The sequence below is a fragment of the Gallus gallus genome, chromosome 12, assembly GCF_016699485.2.
Source record: "Gallus gallus isolate bGalGal1 chromosome 12, bGalGal1.mat.broiler.GRCg7b, whole genome shotgun sequence".
Taxonomy (NCBI): Eukaryota; Metazoa; Chordata; class Aves; order Galliformes; family Phasianidae; genus Gallus; species Gallus gallus.
Window position 1 is genome coordinate 1,228,689 of NC_052543.1, and position 22,403 is coordinate 1,251,091.

The 22,403-nt window shown below is 44.5% G+C and overlaps 1 long non-coding RNA gene across 7 annotated transcripts in view; it reads right to left on the reverse strand.

Moving 5' to 3' along the window:
- Nucleotides 1-1,384: 1,384 nt before the first annotated feature.
- Nucleotides 1,385-22,403, reverse strand: part of LOC107054352 — a 68,784-nt gene continuing 47,765 nt past the window's right edge. For 3 of the 7 annotated variants that reach the window (XR_005839291.1, XR_005839290.1, XR_006931371.1), the window contains 2 exons: nucleotides 17,239-19,703; nucleotides 8,984-11,205 (listed from right to left, as the gene is read on the reverse strand). This is a non-coding gene — a long non-coding RNA (uncharacterized LOC107054352). Of the gene's footprint in view, nucleotides 5,208-8,983; nucleotides 11,206-17,238; nucleotides 19,704-22,403 lie in introns of those variants that run through there. The other 4 variants (XR_005839295.1, XR_006931370.1, XR_005839294.1 and 1 more) reach the window with 4 other exon arrangements.

Here is a 22,403-nt window from a genome sequence, read left to right on the forward strand (position 1 = left end):
GCGTCTCAGAAACACTCCTTTGTGAATCTCTTCCTTTTTCATGGCACAGCAGCAACACAGCACCCCAGGAACTGTATCTCTGGGGTCAATTCCTCTGATTCACATCGGGCACTGCTTTGGAAAACAAGGCTGCAGAGTGTGTTCCTGTGTCACTCATCCATCACCTCTGATCAAACATCCGTGCCTTCACTGACCCACTTAAAAACACGAATGAAATAGCTGAGCTTCCTTTAAAAAGAATAATCCTGTAGTTTGTACTTGTGCTCCTCCCATAACACTAACACAACTAACAGGTGTTAAAGCAAGAGTTCCACCTTCTCATACCAGCAATAAACACCCTTGAACATTATGTTCCTTCCACCCTACATTTCATAGAACCATAGAGCAGCTTGGGTTGGAAGGGACCTCAAGGATCATGAAGCTCCAACACCCTGCCACAGGCAGGGCCACCAACCTCCACATTTAATACCACACCAGGCTGCCCAGGGCCCCTTCAACACCTCCAGGGGAGGACATCCACAGCCTCTCTGGGCAGCTGTTCCACCACCTCACCACTCCCATAGTAAAGGACTTCCCCCTGACATCCAACCTAAATCTTCCCTCCTTCATCTTAAAACCATTTTGCTTTTGCTGTCCATGTGAAATCACCAGATGACAAAATGAGCTGTAGCTGATTCCAAGGTGAAAGGAAAGGTAATCTCACTGCACATGGTGACGTGGCCAACGGCTTGCTCAGAGCCACTGTTGCTTTTGGCTTTAAGAAATACTGCTGTCTCCTTCTTCTGCCACATTGGTTGAAGGTGGCTTCTGCCTTGGCACAGCATCCAAAACCGTCCCAAGATCCATAATGGGGTTTGCTACCAAGTGCTATCTTACACTCCTCTTACCAAGGTTTACACAGCATTTTGCTGTTCTGTATTACAAGAACAGAGATTGCTTCTGCAGCCAATTACCTGTGTTAAAATGGAGCAGTAGGGGCAGAAATGCATCACTTGATGTTATAACACATTTTAATGAGGTTTTCAGCCCTCATCATTGAGGAGGATATCAGCTTTCCCTGCACCTTGTAAATGCCACTATAAATAAGCAACATTTTGTTGCATAAGCAATGTATGCAGTTTTTTTCTTTTTCTTTCTCTTTGTGGAGCTGAACTGCATATATAAGTTCATGCAAGGCAATCTGAATTTATGAGTTTTGTCCTGCAGAGTGCTGCATACATATTCACTATGCCAACTAGTAGCACAATTTGGCTGACAAAGGCCAATCAACAGATGGCTCACGCTGCTACGGCCAGATCAAAATTGCCCTTTGCAACAGATCCTCCACACCCTGTATTTGTGTCTACATGCCTACATTCTGGTAAGGGAAGCCAAGAGATCAAAGTAACAAATCAATATCTGCGTTTTAATTGTGTGAATACACAAACATTTGATAAATTCATCCCTGTTACTGCAAGTGCAGTCAGGGCTGCAGTTGGGAAGAAGGAAGGGTAACTCAAGACAAAAGACAGGATGGTCTCGAGCACAAAAGCCAGCTGGCCAGACAAAGGTCTTGCCAAAATCTAAATGAAAACACGTAGTTAGGCTGAGGCAGGAGCAAGTGTAACCTAAAGCAACCCATGGTTTGTTAAGGTCCAAATCCATATGTAATTACATGCCTAGAAACAAAGGAGGAGATGTAAGTGGTATCACAGTGGAGTATACAATCCCTTCCCTGTGTCGTACGTGAATGAGAGAATGCCGAACGGAGCACGTGCCAATGGAAGGAATGACGCAGAGCATGTGTAACCAGTAAAGGCTTTGGGCTTAGTAAAACAGCGCTATGAGTATCAGGCTGGATGATACAAAGGCGTGAGGGCTCTGCAGATGACTGCCTGCACCCAACTGTGCAGCATCAGCAAACCTCCACGTCGTGTGCAGACTGACTGCATGGATCCAGCCCCAGCTGCTGGGACAGCAGCACACGACCTGTGGTTGAACAGGATAAGTCTGCAAGGTTAAATTGTGCAGACTCTGCCACAACTCCAAAGAATAAAAACATTTCCCATTATATTTAAAAACTTGAGGGGGGTGGGGAAGGCTTTTATTTCTGCTCATTTTGGCAATGTCAGAACGTGAACGTAGGCAATAAACTTGTCCTGGAATGAATTCCCCACATCTGCTGGTACCAAAATGATCAAACAAGAAGTTTCAGTTTCACTACCAGATTCTTCCACTTTTCCATAAATTGACAACTTAAAGAAATGGAGAGATTCACAAAGAACAGCTATGATTCGGCAACATTGTTGTTTCCAATGCAAAAACACAGAAGTTATTCCAGCTGTTCCTAGAGACAAGATGGGATGCACCCAAATTCATCATTAGCACATGCTCTAAATAAGAGATGAATCACAAAAGCTTTTTGTTGCTGTTGTTTTTTGTTGGTCTTGCCCCCCAAAAGCAGATGCCGTTCTAAGGACAGGTCAGATGACTGTGGTGGAGGAGAAAAACTTGCTCTGGGCAGGCTATCAGCCTCTGCCAGCACAGCGGGCTGGGCTGTGCCCTCAGCTCCTGCGAGCAGCCCAAGCAACCCCAGGCAGCAGCTGCTGGGGGACACCTCCGAGAGCTGGGCTGGTGCAGCAGCCAGCTCCAAAGGCCCAAGCACATAGACATGAAGCAGAGGAACGGCCAGGAGCACAGCAAGAGCCAGCGCACTTACAGCAATTCTACCCAGTGCTTGACACTCCAGCTATCCAAGAGATGGGGGCTGAGATCAATATTGCACCTCCAGCCTCCACTGGAAAGGACACAATCCCCCCTTGAGCTTCTCCAGCAGCGTTACAGTGGTGCTCAGAAAGATCAGGGCATCTCTGCAACAGCACATCTCCTCATGCACACACAGGTGGGGAAAGCTGTGTTTTTCAACGCAGTGTAGCTGTCACACATGTGGTTTAAAGGCATCATCAGAGAGACAACCAGACACTGACATTAGCAGAGGACTGAGAAAGCAAACAGCCAAATAATTGCATCTTTTGTCAATGCCATTTTACTCCTTACAGGAGTGTTGTAGGTGATAATTGACATTGTCATGATGTAAAACAGCAGCTGCCTCTGGGCATCGACATGGAACATGTGCTGCTTTGAGTCACCCTGACCTCGGTGAGTGAACACAACTGCCTCACAGCAGAGGTGTCATGCATTAGTCAGCAGCTGCAGCACGAGGCCCTGCTCGCCCTGCAGGGCATGGCACAGAGCTCTTTTGCAAACAACTGGTTTCAAAGTCACGAGCTGCATCTAGCAGCAGCCAAGAGCTGGGCAGCAGATGAGTGCTCAGGCATTCTGGTGTTCTCACAGCTCTGTGCGTTGCAAGATGTGGGGAACTACATTTCCTCCAGACAGGGGTGCTCTGGGTGCATGCCCCAACACTGGCATCACTGCTACTGAGCATCCAAAATTCCTCCAGAAGAACATGGAGATGACATCTGCACACCCCTGCAGCCTGCCCAGTGTTACAGTCATAATGGATTTAAATCTCCTTAACTATTATTAATGCCTGCAACGCTATAATAGGATAATAGCAGGGCGTCAAAGTCTTTAGCTACTCCAAATGAGAATGAGCCCAAATGCAACAGCCACAGATGCAAAAATTAAGGAAAAGAGCTGCTTACTCTTAGAAGGCCGCAGGTAAGCAGGAATCTCCAGCAAAAGATACCCTCAGCTCCACTGCCAACCCTTAAATGAGGGCTGGGAAGGGGTGGATACTGACTCCATCCCTTCTAGTCACTCAGCAGCACTACGTGCACCTGAACTCCCCTGGGTTGGCCCTGCCTTCCCACCAGGTGCTCCATCACTGTTTCAGGCTGTGACTGAGCACTGCCACTACAATGCCCCTAATGAATTCGTGAAATTAGCCATAAAATAAAATGAAGAGCTCTGAAAGTCATGCTGCCTGAAGCACAAGCAGAAGCACAAGAAGACTGAAGCAAAAGCTGACCACATGCACAAGCAGAATGGCTCGTACTGCTGTGTATTCAGGGCCACGTCCGAGAGCTGCCGTTGACATCAGCCTCCTTCATGTACCCAAAGGAAAAGGTCTGTATGGAACAAACTCTTGATATTTTAGAAGTCCTTCCTAAAGCAAAAGTGCGCAATGGGAAATCACTGCCAGCTATAAATACTGCAAGTGAAAAGAGACGTGTCATTGGTGTGAGTTACGCAGCTCGTCCCACTGATGTCCTGTGTACCTTTCACACGGGTGTCTGAGCATTCAAGTGCCTGTCAGGGGGGCGCTTCTGAAAAGCAAATGTCAGCCCTGCGTGCTCGGGTATCTCCGAATGCACGCCGTGCTCGTTGAGCAGATGTGCTCGTGCAAAGGTGGAAAGTAACCCAGCTGTCTGCCTGCAATACTCATTGTCTGGCAAGGAAATGTTTGTCATTGCTCTTTTCATTGGACATCAAGACGATTACTATGCACTGATAAAGGATTCCCCCCCATCCTTGAGGATAAAAAAAGATGGCAGAGTGAGTAATTGGGTCCAAACTCTGTGTTCTTTGCATGTTCCCAGAATGAGTTTTGTCTGCACAGAGGGACTTCCTGCAGCCCCAGTGCAGCAGCCACAGCAGCAGTGCTGCTCCATGCCTCGAAGGAAAGCTCACTTCCAGAGGAAACTGCCTTCAGGTATTAATCCAACTCTCTTCCGAGGCTTCCTGTGATTTCTAGCTGCTGTGCTTACTCTTGAGATAAAATCAGTCAATGAGTGAAATGTAATGAGAAGAACTTCTATTACACAACTGTACTGAACCATGGGATGCTTTCCTAGTATTGCCAAGCTGTTCAAGATGTGAGGAAATGGTGCCGAGGGGTAAAGGTCATTAGATTACTAATGCATGATGCTATCCAGCTGCCTTCCAAAACTGCAGGCAGTCTCTGCAGAAGGTACTTCACAACAAGCAATCACACAAATGCCTTCTGTCCAGCAGTGAAAAGTCCACCAATGGCATCTGAAAGGTTTAAGGAGAGCAGAAGAATTATTGCCACAGTCATTTCTGCACACTGCGGCCCAGCAAAAACAATCAGGTATGTCAGACAGAAGGAGATGACAGGGAGACAGTCTGCAAGCGATGATGGGGAAAGCACCTTCCAGCTCACCTGCTTAATTGAGACACTCACCTGCATCTCTGTGAAGTACTGGCAGGCGTGAGCCAGCAACAAGTCTGCACAGGGACTGCTGTAGAGATACATGGATGTATTAGAAATTAGGATTTATAGTGGGAGCTCTTGGGCAACCTCAACAGGTGACACTGCCTACCCTGGGTACAGTGCTAGGGTTGGAAAGTCTGAACACTGTAATCACAGTTACAAGCACAAAGAAAATAGTAACCTGCCCGCACAAGTGAATTACAACAAATTACACAAAATGCAGATTCAGCTAAGAAAGCTGCCAGCAGAACTAATAAAATCAGTGATTTAAAGGGATAAATAATGGCAGCTTCTTAAAACTGAAAGCTGGTGTTGGTGCTGTCTCATTTGGAAAGCAGGCCTGTCAAAAGACCAGCTGTTTTTTAACCTAATGATCTTTGCTGTGGGAGAAGCAAGTTTAACTGAGCCGCGTTCCTGCAGTGGCCATGCTTCAGCCATCCTCCCTGGAACATCAGATAGTCTCACATTTTCTGTTTCACTTGTCAGTCCTATTTGTGTGCAACAACTCCGACAGCCAGGCGTCACAGCATCATCAGCGCATGCTGTTGCTGGGAGATTTCCCCTGGGAAAGCTTGTTACACAGACTGTAGGAAACAAGGCATGCAAGAGAGGACAGCAGAAGTGAGAAACCTCAGCCAGCCTCCATCATCAGAAACAACCTTAAATCACGACAAGTACAATGCTTTAATTCCATCCAGCCCCAGAGAAAATCACATTCCTTCAAATATTTTAGTGCTGTTTGTGTAAAGGCACTGAGGGCAAAGTTAATCCTTTCTGAGTACCAAAGCATGGAAGGGAGATGGAGTACAACCCTGGAAACACAGGCTGTGTCTGCAGAGCAGAGCCCACGTGCACTCACAGCACTGTCAGTCTGCCTGCTTCCCAACAGCGGTTAGGAATGAACTATTTGCTAAAAGCAAGGATCACAGAAACAAGTGTAATATTACACAAAGTCAGATTTTATACCGTTTTCACCAGCTGGTTGGCAGGATTCCCACAGCCAGCAGCCAGATAAAACACAGGAGTCAGTGTTGTTCCTCCTGGCTGAAGCAGTCCGTACCTCCTGGTCAGTTCTGCCCTGACATCCCTATCCTGCTCCATCGCCTGGCAGGTTGATCAGAAAGGACAGCACGTGAACAAGATGTGAGCAACGTCCTGCAGGACGGTTTAGTGTGGCAAAGGCACAACAAGCTGCAGGGTGTGCGGTAAGATTTATGGTGAAATAAAACCTATTAATATAGGAGCAAGCATGTTGTTGGTCATCGTTGTCCTTCAGTGCCTAGGAACAAAACTGCCCTCTGCTTGGCAAGAGCTCCGTGTGATTTTGTTAGTGCATCTCTTGCTGTCAGTTCTGCTGTTCTTTGTGGGAATTTGGGAAGATGCACCGTGCAATTGAGTGTTATAACCCACAGAACATTCACAGCACTTTCACAAATGCACAGCATAAGATAACGCCTGCAGTGTGCTGGCACAAACACTGATACACACACCTGTATGCACCATGATGCAGCATTCATAGCCTACTGTTTTAGCAATAAAAAGCCTGGAGGGAGAGGGAATCTCTGATATGGCAAGAAAATCCTCTGCAGCAGAAAGCCCAATTTCAGACAGCTGGAAAATGGAATGAGGTTCCTGGGATAGTGGCCCCGAGTTCAGTAGGAACAAAGGATCATGTTTCAAAAGGGCAAATTGTACAGAGCTCCCAGCCTGTGGGAGGGCACTGACTGACACACGGCACGGCAGCCCTGCATGGATCCGACCAGAAGGCCCAGAGCTGTGAGAACAAAGCTGAAAAGGAAGACTGCAGCTGCAAAACTCTCCCGTACTTACAGCCAGGGCTGAGGTGTCTGCCCACCGCCAGGTGACATCCGGCGGCATCGTCTCTCCTTCCTCAGGTCACCAGGAGTTACAAATCCATCCAACACAACTCACTTCACTTTTAGCTGGATTTTGCTCCTGCTTTCATCATCCTAAATCAAATGGCAGCAGCAGACTGACAGGCTGTGTGAACACACACAGCAAGCTGCAGCTTTCAGGCTGCTTGTTACAGCGGGAAGCAGCAGACCTGAGAGCACCAGCAACCCCATCCACACCCATGGGTGTGCTGAAAACCATACTGACGTGGGTTTGTATTGCTGCTGAATGAATAGATGCACTTGTACAAGAAACCCACCCTACACTGTGCTCTACTCACTAAAACACAACAGAATGTTAACTCCAATGCAGGTTGGACATTAGGAAACACTTCTCCAGGAGAGTAGTCAGGCATTGGAATGGGCTGCGCAGGGACATGGTGGAGTCACCAACCATGCAGGTGTTCAAGAAATGTTTAGGTGTTGTACTGAGGGATATGGCTCAGTGGGGAATATTGGTGGTAGGTGGATGGTTGGACTGGAAGATCTTGGAGGTCTTTTCCAACCTTGGTGATTCTGTGATTCCCCTAAAATCACCAGATTTTGGTTTCACGTTAGTAAAATGGTCTTAAGCATTCACACCTTGACGAATGAACCCACCTGATCTTTTTTCATATATATATATTTTTAAATGAGTGGGTATCCCAAAAGACAACGTTACATTTTACATAAGCTGATGGCTTACACTCCCACATACAACACATAAAGAAGGAAAATTTTTAAAGCCTAATGAACAGCCACAGTTTTAAGGTATCAATCAATGCAGTTAAACATACTGCAGCAGGGAACAGTCATTAAAACACTGATTGCACTTCCAAGTACAGTAAGCCTGTACAAGACAGTGGTATATCTCCTTATGGTCATTGATCAGTCAGCTTTTTAACAGGGATTACTCCACCAAGGAGAACTAAGAGAGTTCTGTGAAACTTGCTTTGCCACCCCCCTTCCCACCTCTCCTGGAAATGCACCTTGACTTGGAATGCAGACTACCAAGCTGTCTCTTCCTACCCAGCGGTGAGGGGCCTCTTGTCTGTGCTAGACTTGACCTGACAGAGTTCTCACTGAATTACACAGAAAATGAGCAACTCCATCTATTCTGATATTTTTCATTTCTAGAAGTGAAAGCTAAGTGAAAGAGAATCAGGCTTAAAATATTTCAAAGTCAAGTAAAAGCGCCCGTACTCTGCAATGCTTGAGGAACCACATTTGCTATGGAAAGACAAAAGCTACGACCAGGAAACTAAAATGGAACGAGGAGGGGGCAATCTTTTTAAGATTCAAACAACAGTGACGCACTGAGCATGGGCCAAAATACAGCACCATGAGCAACCCCATCTCTGCTTCCTCACTCGGGGGTCTCTGAGGTCTGTGCCACCTGGAACCCCTGGCACAGCTGCATGCAGACTGCTGCCCTTCAGGGACGGCTCAGCCACACACACCAATAGTGGTGAATACTCTTATATTTTTTTTTCTTCCAGTTTTTGCTGTTTAAAAAGAAAGTCAATACTGGAAGGACTCTTTGATTCATTGCAGAATTGATCTTAGCGATCCTTGCACACAAGTTTCATTGATCAGCTCTGTTAACAAGCCCTACTGGCGCCTTATAGAATCATCACAAGAACTAGAGGAGAGGAATCGTGAACCCTGACACCCTCAGTAAGGGCCTTCATTATTCTGAGCCATGTGGGCTCCCCTGGGCTGGGAGGGGGATGGGATGGGTGCCCTGGGAACTCACACAGCTTACCGAGGTCTCTGAAGAAAAAGAAGTCAGCAGCCCAGGCAAATCCACCTCCCACCAACCAAGATCTAAGAGGATCCTCCAGGAGCTGCACAGCCCTGCTCTGCTAAGAAATTTCAATGAGGCGTTTTAGGCAAAACGAGTGGGAGGTGGTGAGGTAAGCAGGATGGTTTTATTCACCTTCATTCTCAAGGAACTCCTCCAGAAAAAGTGCTGATAACATGTACCACTGCACAGCTCTTCATTTTTGTTAACATGAGGAATTTAAATTGTGAGAGTAGGGCTGCTACAGCAATGAGCTCGTGGCCGTTACGCTGCCAACAGCAGAAATGCTCACGCCATCACCTGCTTGCCATCTTCGGAAATGCACGGAGGATTATGTCTCACATGTCACACTTCTCTGCTGTGCCAGTTCCTCGCAACCAAACCGCACACAGTATGATAGTTGCCAAGGTAACTACTCCAGAGGTGTACAATATCCAACTGTGGTCTCTGTGCACTCTCATCTCACAGACAATCTGCTCTAGGTGACTGAGGCACCCATAAATCTGAGGGGTCTCCATGCTTTTGTACCCTCATCTAAATCGTACCTGCCTGGTGGTTGCTCAGGGACAGGGCTGATCTGCACAGAGTCAGAAATTCTGGATCACCTCAGCATCACATTGCTCCAGCCTGCAGAATGGAAACGCAAGTCACCTGGGAGAAGCCAGTAAGATTGTCTTCAGGACACTGTCAGAATCTGAAGCTCAATCTAAGTTCTTCTTGACAGAATTTTTGAGTTATAATGCAACTGAAGCTGCTAAAACTGTATGTTAACCATTAACATGCTAACCATTGTATTTTCTGAAAACAATACAGAATAGAAGGTGAGATCATCTAGGTGACTGTGGAGCAGGGTCCTTCAAGCACTGACAGCAATAATCTTCCAAAGGCAACAAGTAAAGCAGTAAATACAAGAGATATAACAGTCTGACAGCCTCCAACAGCCATTCAGGGCATCCTTCTTTCTTTGTTGCTGCCGGCCTCCCTGGAAGAACAGTGCTTCAGTTCTTCTGATAGAGGCAAAACATCTCCACTAGCTTACACCAAAAGGCACTGCAGCCAAGCAAAGAGGCTGAGCTGCAGTTCCTTAGTGTGGATGCGTCTTCACAACAGGTGCATAAGTAAAGGCTGCAAATGGTTACGTGCATAATCCATGGGTTGCATTTCAATCAAAATCTTCAAATTTCTATTGTTCCTACATATTGAGAAATCAAATACAGGCCCCAAGGACATGAATGCTTTCACAACAGGCATGAGATTTATCCACTGAAGTTAAGCCATACTTGGGCTCTAAATTGCATAATGTAATTTGCTTGCAAGGCAGGTGACAGAACTACTCTTGTACAAAGACTGATTTTACACACTACTACAGGAAACCTGCTTTAAAAGTCTGGCTTTGATCAACAGACTTCCCACCTACAATTTGGTGCAGGAGAGATTTAAGTTAAATTAACACAGGCTGTTCCATACTGAGTCAGATATACAGAGCTGGACTGAGAACCTTTCCAAGGCTCAGGACTTGTATGTGTACCCTTGTGCTTCCTTAACTATCAAAAGTATTGGCTATTCCTTTTCTGCTCTCCTTGCCTTACATTCCCACATAGCAAAAATCCAACACTAGTTTTTCACTGATACAATCCTTAGTACACAAATCCCCTTTCATTGTAAGGACACTATTACAGAGACTTTGGTGCATGTGAACTGCTGCGTCCTTACAGGGGAAATGAAACAGGAAAAATAAGCCAAAAAAGTAAAATTTGAAGCAATCAAATGACATCAAGGAAAACAAAGAAAGAAACCCAAACCCTTATATCCCAGCAGAAAGCTAGAAAAGCTTAAATACTACCCCATACTACACTTACAACTCAGAAGTCTTAGTGGAGGTTATGAGTGCTTCCTTGAGATCCATGAAGTTAATGAATGTTGATGAATATATTCCATGTTCTTGTAAGTGAAAACGGGACCAGCATCGTCACCCAGGGGGAAATTCAGCTTCATCACAACCCTTCTTGGTGCTGAAGAAGAGATCCCCCAAGACTAAAACTCTTCTATTAACCTTCAGCACTGGCTGCTAATGCAGCTCTTCTACCCATGAGCAACACTCAGGGCAGCTGCCAGCACCTTTCACAGGCTGGCTAGCACAGCCCCTGTCCCTCATTCACTCCTTCTACCAACCTTCAAAGGAAAAGGCTCCATAGCCCAGTCTCAGTCTGTAGCCCAAGAAACAATGTGGTGGAAGAAGTCTAAAAAAGACTCTAGAGCTTATTTAATAGCATGAGCCAGATCTTCGTTCTGTATGGCAGGAGGAGTTACATGACACAGCAGCTGTGGTCCTAAAGAAAACCATATTATTTAAAAATTATCAATTATTAAGCCAGTCAAGGATATAAAGCGCACCAATGACAAGGTGATGCCACACCAAGTGTCAGCCCCAATACTTAGAATGCTTCTACAGTTTGTTACTCAGAGAGTAATGCAGTATGCCTGCAAAGTGCAAGTAACAATGAGATAATCCAAACTAAAAGCACATGTGTGTAATAAATACCAAAAGGGCACACATTGTTCTATATATTAATCAGATTCATAACAACAGACCAATTTTTCTCTCCCTGGGGTGCGAAGATCAAGATTATAAATCACAATGTGAACACTTAAAGATCACACTTGAATAACCTGATTGTGTACAGCAATGATGGGATGGAAGGAAACTCAATCAAACGCAAAACTGTTGTTACATTTCATCATCTTAAGTACATTTCTTTGACACCATTCTAATAAATTACCTAGATAGAAAAAAAATGTTGGCTTACCTTATTAATATCTTAAGCTTCCCATGCCTATTTTCTCCTTGCTTTATCTCTTAGGTTGAACAAAGCATTGTCACATAGAAAGACATCTAGTTTTAAGACAGGTTTTGTTCTCTTCTGTTACAAATCACACATACTTTTGTTTCAAGACATTTACTGCCCTACAGAGGAACCAGAGGAACCCGAGTTTTGCTACATTCAAAAACTGTCAGACAATCTTTAAATATTTATCTTTGAATTCCCCTGGTTGCATGTACTGGGGAATGTTTTCATAAATACATCAATAACTGTCTTGTACAGCTCATTAAGGAAGCTTTTTATCCTTTAGTGTAATAGTTCAGTTTGCAGTTGCCTGTAAATCATTTTTATGGACCTCCATTAAGCATGCCCTTCAAAATGCAATTATTTGTCAGATTTTGTATTCACGGAAGCAATCGCCAGAGAAAGCATGAAAGAAGCTGAGAAGATGCACCAACATTTGGAATCAGAAACTGGCACACCTCCAGCAGTGCATTCTCCCCTTTAACGCAAGGTCCACAGCGTATGAGATGGACCTAAAGGATTGACCTATGCAGGATGGGAAGGGCAGACTGCCCAAAGGGCAGGGTGAGCAGAATGGCTTTTACATCAACCATGACCGCACACCTTGAATTTCCTCCTCAGGCAAGACATCAGTCTTCCTCTGAGGCCCCAGGACCTCTATCCTCACGTGGAGTCTTACCACATAGCAGAAAGATACACACACTCATATCCCTTGTCCAACCTAAAGCAGCATGTGCCAGCAAGCTTCTGTTACAGATACAACTTGTTCACAGTAAATTACAGTAAGTTGCTCTTCAAGTTAATTTCATTTCCTAGAACTTAGCAAAGCATAAGCTTGAATAAGCAGGTTTCTAAATATGAAGTTCAGAAACACACTTTAAAAAATGCCTTAAATATGTACATGTGCTGAAAATCATAGAACCACCAAGGCTGGAAGAGACCTCCACGACCATCCAGTCCAACCATCCACCTACCACCAGTACTTCCCCACCAAACCATGGCCCTCAGTACAACATCTACATGTTTCTTGAACACCTCCAGGGACGGTGACTCCACCACCTCCCTGGGCAGCCCCTTCCAGTGTCTGACCACTCTCTTGAAGAAGAAATTTTTCCTAAATCCTACTGTACTTCCTTCAAGAATTATCTTCCAGGCAGAGAGCAAGGAAGAAGCAGTTTAATCCCTGTGTCAGCTGCTGCCATGCTTGGTGGCATGATGGCACTGCTCACTCTTGGAAAGGAAGAAAAATCCCAATTGTGGGGAGACCAGTGAAGGTACGCAGTTATGTCCAGCTGGAAAAGCTGTCTTGCATTTTAACAGGGATGGCAGAAAGCACTTTCTTATCTGCATTGTGTTGAGGTACGGTTACAAAGGCTGTTGAAATGCAGATTTCAAAGCAGATCCTCGGAGAGATGCAAATACATGGATTGGTTTGGATTTACCATATTTACATAGGAGTGTCAAAGAACTACAGAACTGATACAACAATGAAATCTCCTTACACCAATGACAAACTCTCACCTCCATCAAAAGGGCCACCAATATGGTTCCACCAAGTGCTGATGTGAACACAAAAGCCCAGCATTAGAGTTGATACAGCAAAAATAAATAATCAAGATACAAAGAGAGAAGTAATTCCACCTCCCAGACTGGGAATCCTGCTTTCAGACACATTCTGCCTAGGCACTGCCACCCTTTGCTGAAGTTACTGTCAGGCTATCAAGACAGCTGCACACTTAATTCAAACATTCTCGGTTATGAGGGCTGCTCTGAAAGTAATGCCTCCTATTTTATGATGTTGGCCCACAACATCAGAGGTGGATGGTGCTGGGATGGCAGTAGAAGTTGAACCTTCCCGTCAATATTTCATTATATTTTTTTGCTTTATGACAGATGGCAGTAGGGGGGCAATCGGAAAGAATGGCATCTGACATGGAAGTATGAATGGAGTAGAGGGGTGGGACTAAATTCCTCCATGCAGAAAAAATGGCACCCATTGACATTCCATCAATGGAGACCGAACAGAGGATGTGAACACACTGAGGTGGTGCATGGTGTGTTTCAGCAGTGGTGACAGCAATGTGAAAGACAAGCCACGTTCCTATAGGTCAGGCAGATTTTTATGAATACAGCTTGCAAATGCTTGTTAATGGTGGTATCTGTGTTGAAAAACAGTGTTTTGTAGCTGAGAATGTGCTCTATCAAACAATAATATTGTGCTCTTTGTATCTGTTGGTTTCCATGGAAATAAATAGGAGGCATTACTTTTGGAGCAACCTCTGTCCATCTATGCCAATCAGACATCACACAGACTGTCTATCACAGAGTCAATCTGTAAGGACTACTCAGCATGGATATTATAAGAGGAGATGAAAGGTTGGTGACCAGGTGACATGTCACTAGGCTGAGCAGAGGAAGCTTCTACTTTGTCATGCCAAGAGAACAGGTTGTGTTACGACGAGATGAAGAGGACAGGCAACAGGTTTAAAACTCCAGTCCACTTCAGTAACAGCAGTGAGTATCTACACAAGCTCTCTGTAAGGGAAACAAAAGACAACGACAGTACAGAAGGCTACACTCAAACGATCTATCTACCTCATGAAGACAGATGGCAATAAAGTCTAAGATGAAGCAAGAAGATGAATAAAATTAGATTACTTCCTTACAAATGGGGAGTGCTCTTGCTGCCAAGGGCAGGCAACAACAGGCACCAGTACCTTACCAGCATCCATAGACAGCTAAAGCTCTAGGGACAAATTACATCAATGGCCTGATTTGTGGATCTGACCCACTGCTGCTGAAATCAATTGAATATTTCACTGTCAAATCTCTCCTTCTCCAAGGGCTGTGAGTTTAAAAAAGCATAAAATATTAACAGATGTTGTCTAGTATTGCTATAGTATATGTATTTCTGAATGTTTTTCTGAATGTCAGCTTTATGAAAACACTTCTGTAATGCTACACAATGCATTTCAATATACATGGATGCGGCTGTTGCATTTTCCATCCCCATTTAGCAGCACACACTGCATTCTTCCAAGAACCAACAACTGTGACAAACATTACAAATACCAAAGGGCAGTGGATGGAGCGGGAGTACAGATGATGTTCTCAATCCCTTCAGTTGCAGGGAGGGATACTGAGAGGACCAGGAAAGTCTGTTTGATAAATACATGGCTGACAGCCTGATGCCACTGCAGGAATTTTGGCTTTTCTGACTACAGGGTGGTTTACTTGGAGCCTGGCTTGGATGGAGTCCACCCGAGTCTAAGGGGAAAAGAATTCTAGCCCAGGAGATGTCTGAGTTCATTGAGGGGGCTTTAAACCAGGTTTGAAGGGGGAAAGGGGTGACAGTGAGCCTGCCCATGACAAACCCATAGCAAAGTTAGAGAGACAAGGTGCTAGTGAGGGCCCTCAGCATGCTGCGTCTTGCAAGTCATAGCACTGGCTGGAGTTGCGATAAGCAGACAGGATCTCCCAGCAACCAGGGCTTGCAGTGACTTGCCCAAGAGGTCTGAGCAACACCATTCCAACCAAGCTGCCATAGATAACGGGACCACAGAGCAGGAGACAGCAGCAAAGTCTGGTCCAAAGCTGTTTGGACAGAGTAAGGCTCAAGCTCCCACTGTCCTGACCTGGAAGGAGTGCGTCTGGTCAGTGCTGGAGCAGTTCCACGAGGATGGAGTCACACAGCCTTGCTGCTTAGCAAACCCCTGCCATCTCTGTCAGGACAAATTTCCTTTCCCAGATGATTCTGCTTTTTAACAGAGCTCTGCACTTTTCAAATTACTTCATTTGAGGGGAAAGAATGAGGAAAGTGAGGATGCTTTTGTTTTGTTTTCTGTAGCTACGTATCAAGCTGCTGGCAAGATTACTCCACCAAAAATGTGCCAAAGTTATCAGTGACCAACTATGTAACAGCTAAGAAACCTCCAAAGTAAAAAGGCAGCCTCCATAAAGCAGTGCTGCTTCCCACACCTGAAGCTGTGTGATTCAGCCAGAGCTGCCCTGCATGCAGCTGTTGAGTCTTGGTCACAGAAATCCCTCAGCAGTGACAAACAAGCCCCTCCAGTTACCCAGGTGCTGTCCTAACAGTGACACCTGGAGCTCCTCCAGCCCTGCACCTATTTACCATTGCTGGCCAGGCAGGAATCAGACAAAGCTCTGCATGGCGGTGATGCCTGCAGTGTTGCTGATGCCAACAACTCACAATCAATCATTTATCTATAAAACACAACTAGCATTTTTAGCAATTCTAGGGAGTGACAGAAGGATTTTTGTTCAGGTACAGTGCTGAAGAACACATTTCACACATCTAGCACCTTGGAGGGTTGCAGCCACAGCCCCAAAGCTGGGAGTTTCTTCATTTCAAGAGTGTTTGTTCCACATGTTCCAGTACTACTGAAGTTCAACGACCTGCACATATTATCCAACACATCAGAGCATTGCACCAACCCAGCAGTCTGTGTGTGTCAGTGAAGGGGATATAAATTCCTCTGGTCTAGCTGGGAGGTTTGTGCACAGCGCTTGGTTTGCGCACTACACGGGATGTTCCAGGGGTTTCATAGCATAGGTATGAAATTAATTGCTGCACAGGCAAGCAAAGAGACTTGAGGCACTCATGTACAGCTTCTACATTACTTTCCAGGGCTATCCAAAAACGGGACGTTGTACACAGAGACTTGCACTTTACAGCTTAATTCATCGCTTCTGCAGCACATCGCTGGCACAGCTGTGCATCGCATGAAGCAGCTGCTCACACTCACCCCTACAACCAGCAGCAGGGTTATCCTGTTTTCTTTCCCTGAATCTATGAATGTTAAATGGGCCTTTTTATAACCACCTCCAGCAGCTGCGCAACCTTTTGTTCCTCGCACTATGTAAAACCATTAATGCACTTGCCAGGCTGCAGAGAATTATATTGAAAACTACAGGTTGCAGTGGTACAAACATTTAGCCACAGTGTAACTCCTTGCAATAACTCAGTGAGATTTAATCTAACTGCACAGTTCCACTGCACAGAAACCAGTCGAGTGTCACTGTTAGCTGCTAACTGGCAGCCTCAGGGAACGCCAACCAAAAATATTTACCATTAGGATCCACAACTGCTATGTGAAATCGTTATCGAGAAGCTTCAAACCTCCTCTGAAGACTGAAGAACTGGCAGAAGACAATAAGGGTTGCCAAACGCTGGAGGTTAGACTGAATCTTAGTAGTGGGGATATATAGCAGAACATGGGAACGCATTCAGGCCCATACATACAACCAGGTCACTCTGTTTCACTTTAACCTGGACAGAAACCAACTCAAACAAAATGAAGTGGGTACTCGTTATGGCTTTATACTTCTCTGAGATTAATTAGACTCTGGGTTCCCTTGACATGGCATTCTGCTGCAACCTTACAGCTCTTTTGTTTTTTCTGGGAAGTACACAACATCAGCTGCACCACACAAAGGTAAGGTTTCTCTGCAGTATGGCCCAGGAGAAACGTCACATTGCATTTACCATCACCTTACCTCTGCGACTGCTCCACTTTGTAGTTTCAGTGATGAACTGATGCTCAATTGAAGTGTGACTTTTTTACAACAGCCAAGTATTACCTCTTCTATGGAAGCAAAGCAACGTGGTTTTAATTCAGTGTAGATTTGGCTTCTTGACAACCCCTGCTGCTTTCGAATAAGCAGAAGAACAAATTAGTCATGTGCAGTGCTTTGGAAGCATAAACGCTCATTCTAAAGCCAGGAGCCATTAATAAGCATTCACAGCCTTACAAATGAATAATCACAGGAACCCAAATGCTGGCCTGAGTTTGCCGTATAAATTTAAACACATAATTTAGTCAACAAAATTACTAGAATGTAGGACACAAGAAGATGCCTTTTGAATTGGTGTCAAACTCATCTAGTTTAACATTGGCTATTTTCTCGATGGCATGGATTACATTCATCCTTCGTGCTGTTTTCAAGCCAAGTTATACTCTTTATTTGAGGCATCTCAGGTTTAACAGTGGTGTGACAAAAATTTTGTTGACTTGAACAAATTGATCTTAGGAATGAATCTGAATTTGTTGTGTTGCATTTTAGCAGTAGAGATACAGCCGTTGAAGAAAATATCCACTGACAGTGAGATTTGATGTCAGTATTCTAAACCAATCTTTAACAAATATGAATTTTTCCTGTCAAATCTGTTCCCTTTCAACTGAAGCTGTTTTTCTTCATTTGCTGATCTCCAAAGCAATGCTGCTACCTCCTGACTGGTTTGTTCAAAATCCACACGATCCAAAACCACATGAAATCACCCATATATTCTCCTACTTCATAATGCTGTTGGATATAACTTAAGTAAATGAACTGTGATCATCTTATCCATCCTCCTGCCAATACAACATTCTTCCTGGAAAACTATTTGCTACTGCTTTCTCCAATCAATTTTTCATGTGTCAAGGGATAGGTCTTTTGAGACTAGCTTTCTATCTAAAGAATCACATTGTTAAAGCTTTTTCCCTACTCTTTATTTAGTCTTTCCCTTCCCTCCAAGATATCAGTTTCTTCCCATCATGCTTCTTTGTTTATGTCTGCCTAACTGCAAGAGAGAATGACAGAAGGCTGTTCTGAGCTGAGCTGCACTCACCCTCAAGCTCTTCCTACCCAAGTTGTTCCTGTTAGCTGCCTATTGAGTTTCCCAATAGTCTACAACTGTTATGGCCAGGACTGTTCATCTCATTCAAGAAGCATTTCATAGTCTGCTCTGTGACTGCTTCCTTTTAAGTAAAGCAGTCCTTTAACAGCATGTTAAAAACAGTCCTTTTTAACAGCATGAGGCTATTACTACTGGCAGAAAGTTTAGTTCTGGATTTAAAGGTAATGAGTAACGTTTTGGAACTGCTGCTGCACGTTTTAGCAAGGAGCTTCATTATAACTTACGGTAATACTTCAGTGTATAGGTAAATCATTTGTATTAGAGTGAGCAAAATGATAAAATGGCACCTTGGCGATGGGACCTCGCTTTCTATTCTGGCATTTAAAAAATAAACCAAAATTATGGAGACAGAAGAAAGTATCATTTTTGTGAAAACTGATGATAACAGGATCTACAAAGCTTTACAGCAAGGGAGGTAAGGTACACTTAACCCATTTATGAGAAAAAAACAGTGTACGTTTCTGCTTTATTCTGCTTTCGCACCACTTACAGATTTAAAGAACAGTTTCCTGTGGAAATGACTTTGCTGATTTTTTGCCAGCTCACAAAGTGCAGACTCCTCTACTGGCTTCAGGTGCCAAATTTCATTAAGACAAGTGGCATATCACCAACTGGATAGCACAAATGGTAAGGCTGTGATAAGGATGCCATGAGATCCAGTGGGAGAGGGGAGTGCTGCAAAGAACAATCCTGATGGCCAGTGGTTGGCAGTCAGTGCAACACTGAATTCTGTCATCTCGTTACTTCTGGACTGTAGGTGGTAGCAAATGAGACCGGTGAACACTTTCCATTTGCTATTCAGATTGTGGTAATCAAAGCCAAATATAGTATAGCAGTCACCATTAAAAAGCTTGACACTGACTGTCTTGGCAACTTCAGTTACCATGGCATCTCTTCATATAATGCCACTCTATTAGATCTACTGCAGAGTGGTGAATGCTGGGTTTTAAAGCTTTTACATTCATTTTGTAACACAAGGAAGGGAAAAAAAATAGAAAATACATTATTTAACAAAGCACGTTTCCATGAGTTTCCTAGAATAAGCAACTGAAATGTCCGTGTGGTGATAAACTCTCTGAATTTAAATAAAGAACAGCAAATATCATCCTAAGGCATTTCAGCCTCAATTAGTTAGGGATTTGCTTGGTGTCCAAATGAAGACATTAAAAGTGAAGCTCATCTTCAAATTCCTGGGTCCACGTCCTCAATCACTGATCCAAACCGCTGAGGTGAGAAGTCAAAACCACAAACTTGCAGAATTGTCATTTACCTGAAATGACAGCTGAAAGGAGAAAAGCAGATAATTCAAACACTCTCATAGCTAAAATATATCAAAGCCTGACATAATCACTTACAAATAATGAAGGCTTCAAGAAATCACATTCAAACAGACATCATTTAAGGGACAGAGTAAAAAGTGTGAAAAGCTACATTATGAGCATCCAACAATTCTCTACGTGGGAGAGGTGGAACTCTAACCAGTAGGAGTCAGTAATTCCAATTTCAGACATTGATATTTTCAGCTCTTAACAGCTCATTTTCAGCCCCGCGTGTGGACACTGTAGTTGTTTACAAGCCTTTGTACTTCAGTAATCTACAGCAACGATCTTCTGGGACAACCTCAGCCTGGGCCTGGCTCTGTGTGTCTGACACTGGGACTGTGAGACCACTGAACTGTGTGACATCCAAACAGCCTCCTGCACTTGTCGGGGCTCTGCTGCTCTCCAGCTTTCATGCTGGTAAAGGAGCAGTTGTACCTTTCAGGACTTGCATGAGCCACGTATTTTAGAAACCACAGCTGCACTAATAGCCTCTTCATGTGTTCTTCTAGCTTTGCTTTGAAGTTTGTATGAGAACAACAGTTTTTACAACTGAAAATCTCAGAAGGGAATTTCTTTCTGCAACTTTTCCTTTATGTCCTTTAACAGTAGTAAAAGAATATTTGACATCTTTATATCAAGAAGGATGGGTTTGTGGTAGGCACTTTACTGTAGGCTCAAACATTAGCCCAGCATAGCTGTATGCCTTCCGAACATCAACTTGTCTGCATCACCACCCTAGTGGCAAAGAACACGTATGGCTCAGATCCGTGCCTTACACCTCAAATCAGAACTGCCAGGGTCAGTCAGTTCTGAAGAGCTCGGTACCTTCAGTCCAAGCACAGGAACAGGTTGCCCAAGGAGGCTGTGGATGCCCCATCCCTGGAGGCATTCAAGGCCAGGCTGGATGTGGTTCTGGGCAGCCTGGTCTGATGGTTGGCAACCCTGCACATAGCAGGGGGGTTGCAACTGATGGTCATTGTGGTCCTTTTCAACCCAGGCCACTCTATGATTCTTTCCTGTTGTCAGCTGCTGACATACTCCAGTTGAAATACACACCAAATGCATAAGCAGTGCTCTGCAGGAATCTGAACTGCCTGCATTGCTGTTTTGTGGTTAATCTTTTTCAGAATGAAAACCATACAGAAAGGATTTAGCAACACTGCAATGAAATAGGCAGCTCCAACCAGGTGGGGGCACCCAGAGCTAGTCACCTGCGTCGAGTAATGGACCTTTTTCTTAGCACAGATATAGCTGAACATCTAGAACAAACAATAAAGTAAATAAAATACCACTCACCTAAAATATGAATAATAAACAGAAAATACACTTCTGAGTACGAAAAATCCCAACGTTGACCTTTAAATTCATAAATGAATAAGAAGTGGGAAAAAACATGCACCCCTTGTCCAAAAAAACAGAGACAACATTCTGAAGTGTTGAGAGAAATGCTAAATATAAAAGAAGAGAGACAAAATCCTTCCTTTGACTTCCACTGCAGATCGCAGTAGAAGTACAGATGGAACATTTTAATGTTTAGATAGAATAAAAAGGCCCAGGTTGCCCCCTCCAGCTCCGTCCTGCATTTCCATCTAACACGCAGCATTCCCCTCAAATTAGAGATTAATTTATGCTCACAGCTATTCACAAAGGCAGAAAATCAGTCGGATTTATCTGGCCTCAAACACTCCAAAGACATTATGAACGATCTGGTGCTGATTGCTGTCAGATGCCTTATAAATGAGCTCTCACAGGCTCTCTGCAAAGTAATGGCAGCAGTCACTCTGAGGATTTCTGAGTTTTTTTCCTCCTACTGACTGGGGAACACTCAGTACCCAAACCTGAGCTGGGAGCTCCCATAGAACTGAGTCCCTAAGCACACAGCTGTGCCCGCGGCGACTCATGCAGAGGTGCTCGGGAACAAGAAGGGCAGAGCTGAGCAAAAGCCCTGAAATAAATAAGATTAGCTCAGACAAATGTAACAACTTTAAATTGGTTCTGCTCAACCACAGCTTCACTCGTAGGGATGCTAACAGAACCACCGGCGTTCGAAGAATCTCTGCAAGAACATACAGGAGTACCCACAGCAGAAACTCTTCCAGCTCCTTGTCCAGCCTGAGCTGAAGCCCATGTAAACAAGAAACCCCCACATTAGCTCAGAAGCTGATTGTTTCATCTGTTTTTAAAACAAATCTTCTGTTCAGTATGCCTCATAGGAATGGATAATGACTCTGACCTATTCAGGAACACTCTGGTAGTTAAAGCGTTGGGAAGTTCTAAACTGGCACGGGCATTGGAAGGATGGATAAATAACTAAACAAAGCCTACGAGTGCTACAAGAGGCTCCAGAGAAAGGCAGTTCCCTCAAATCCTGCCTTGTGCCTCCAGATGGCCTCAGAACCAACAGCTGCCTCTGCTGGCAGCAGAGGTTCGGGGCAGGTAACTAAAGTGGCTGTCGGAGCAGAGCAGGTTCACCCAGGCTGCTCGCTATCTCCCCGTGCCTTCCTGCAGGCAGCAAACAGCAGAAGGAGAGACTTGGGCAACAGCAGTGGCTTTAGAGGAGCTGCTGATAAACATTTTGCTTTGGCTGGGGAGAAAAGGTTCACTTCAGGCTACTTCAGTCCATCACAGCAGCAGTTTAAGGGTCAGCAGAATTCAGTGGA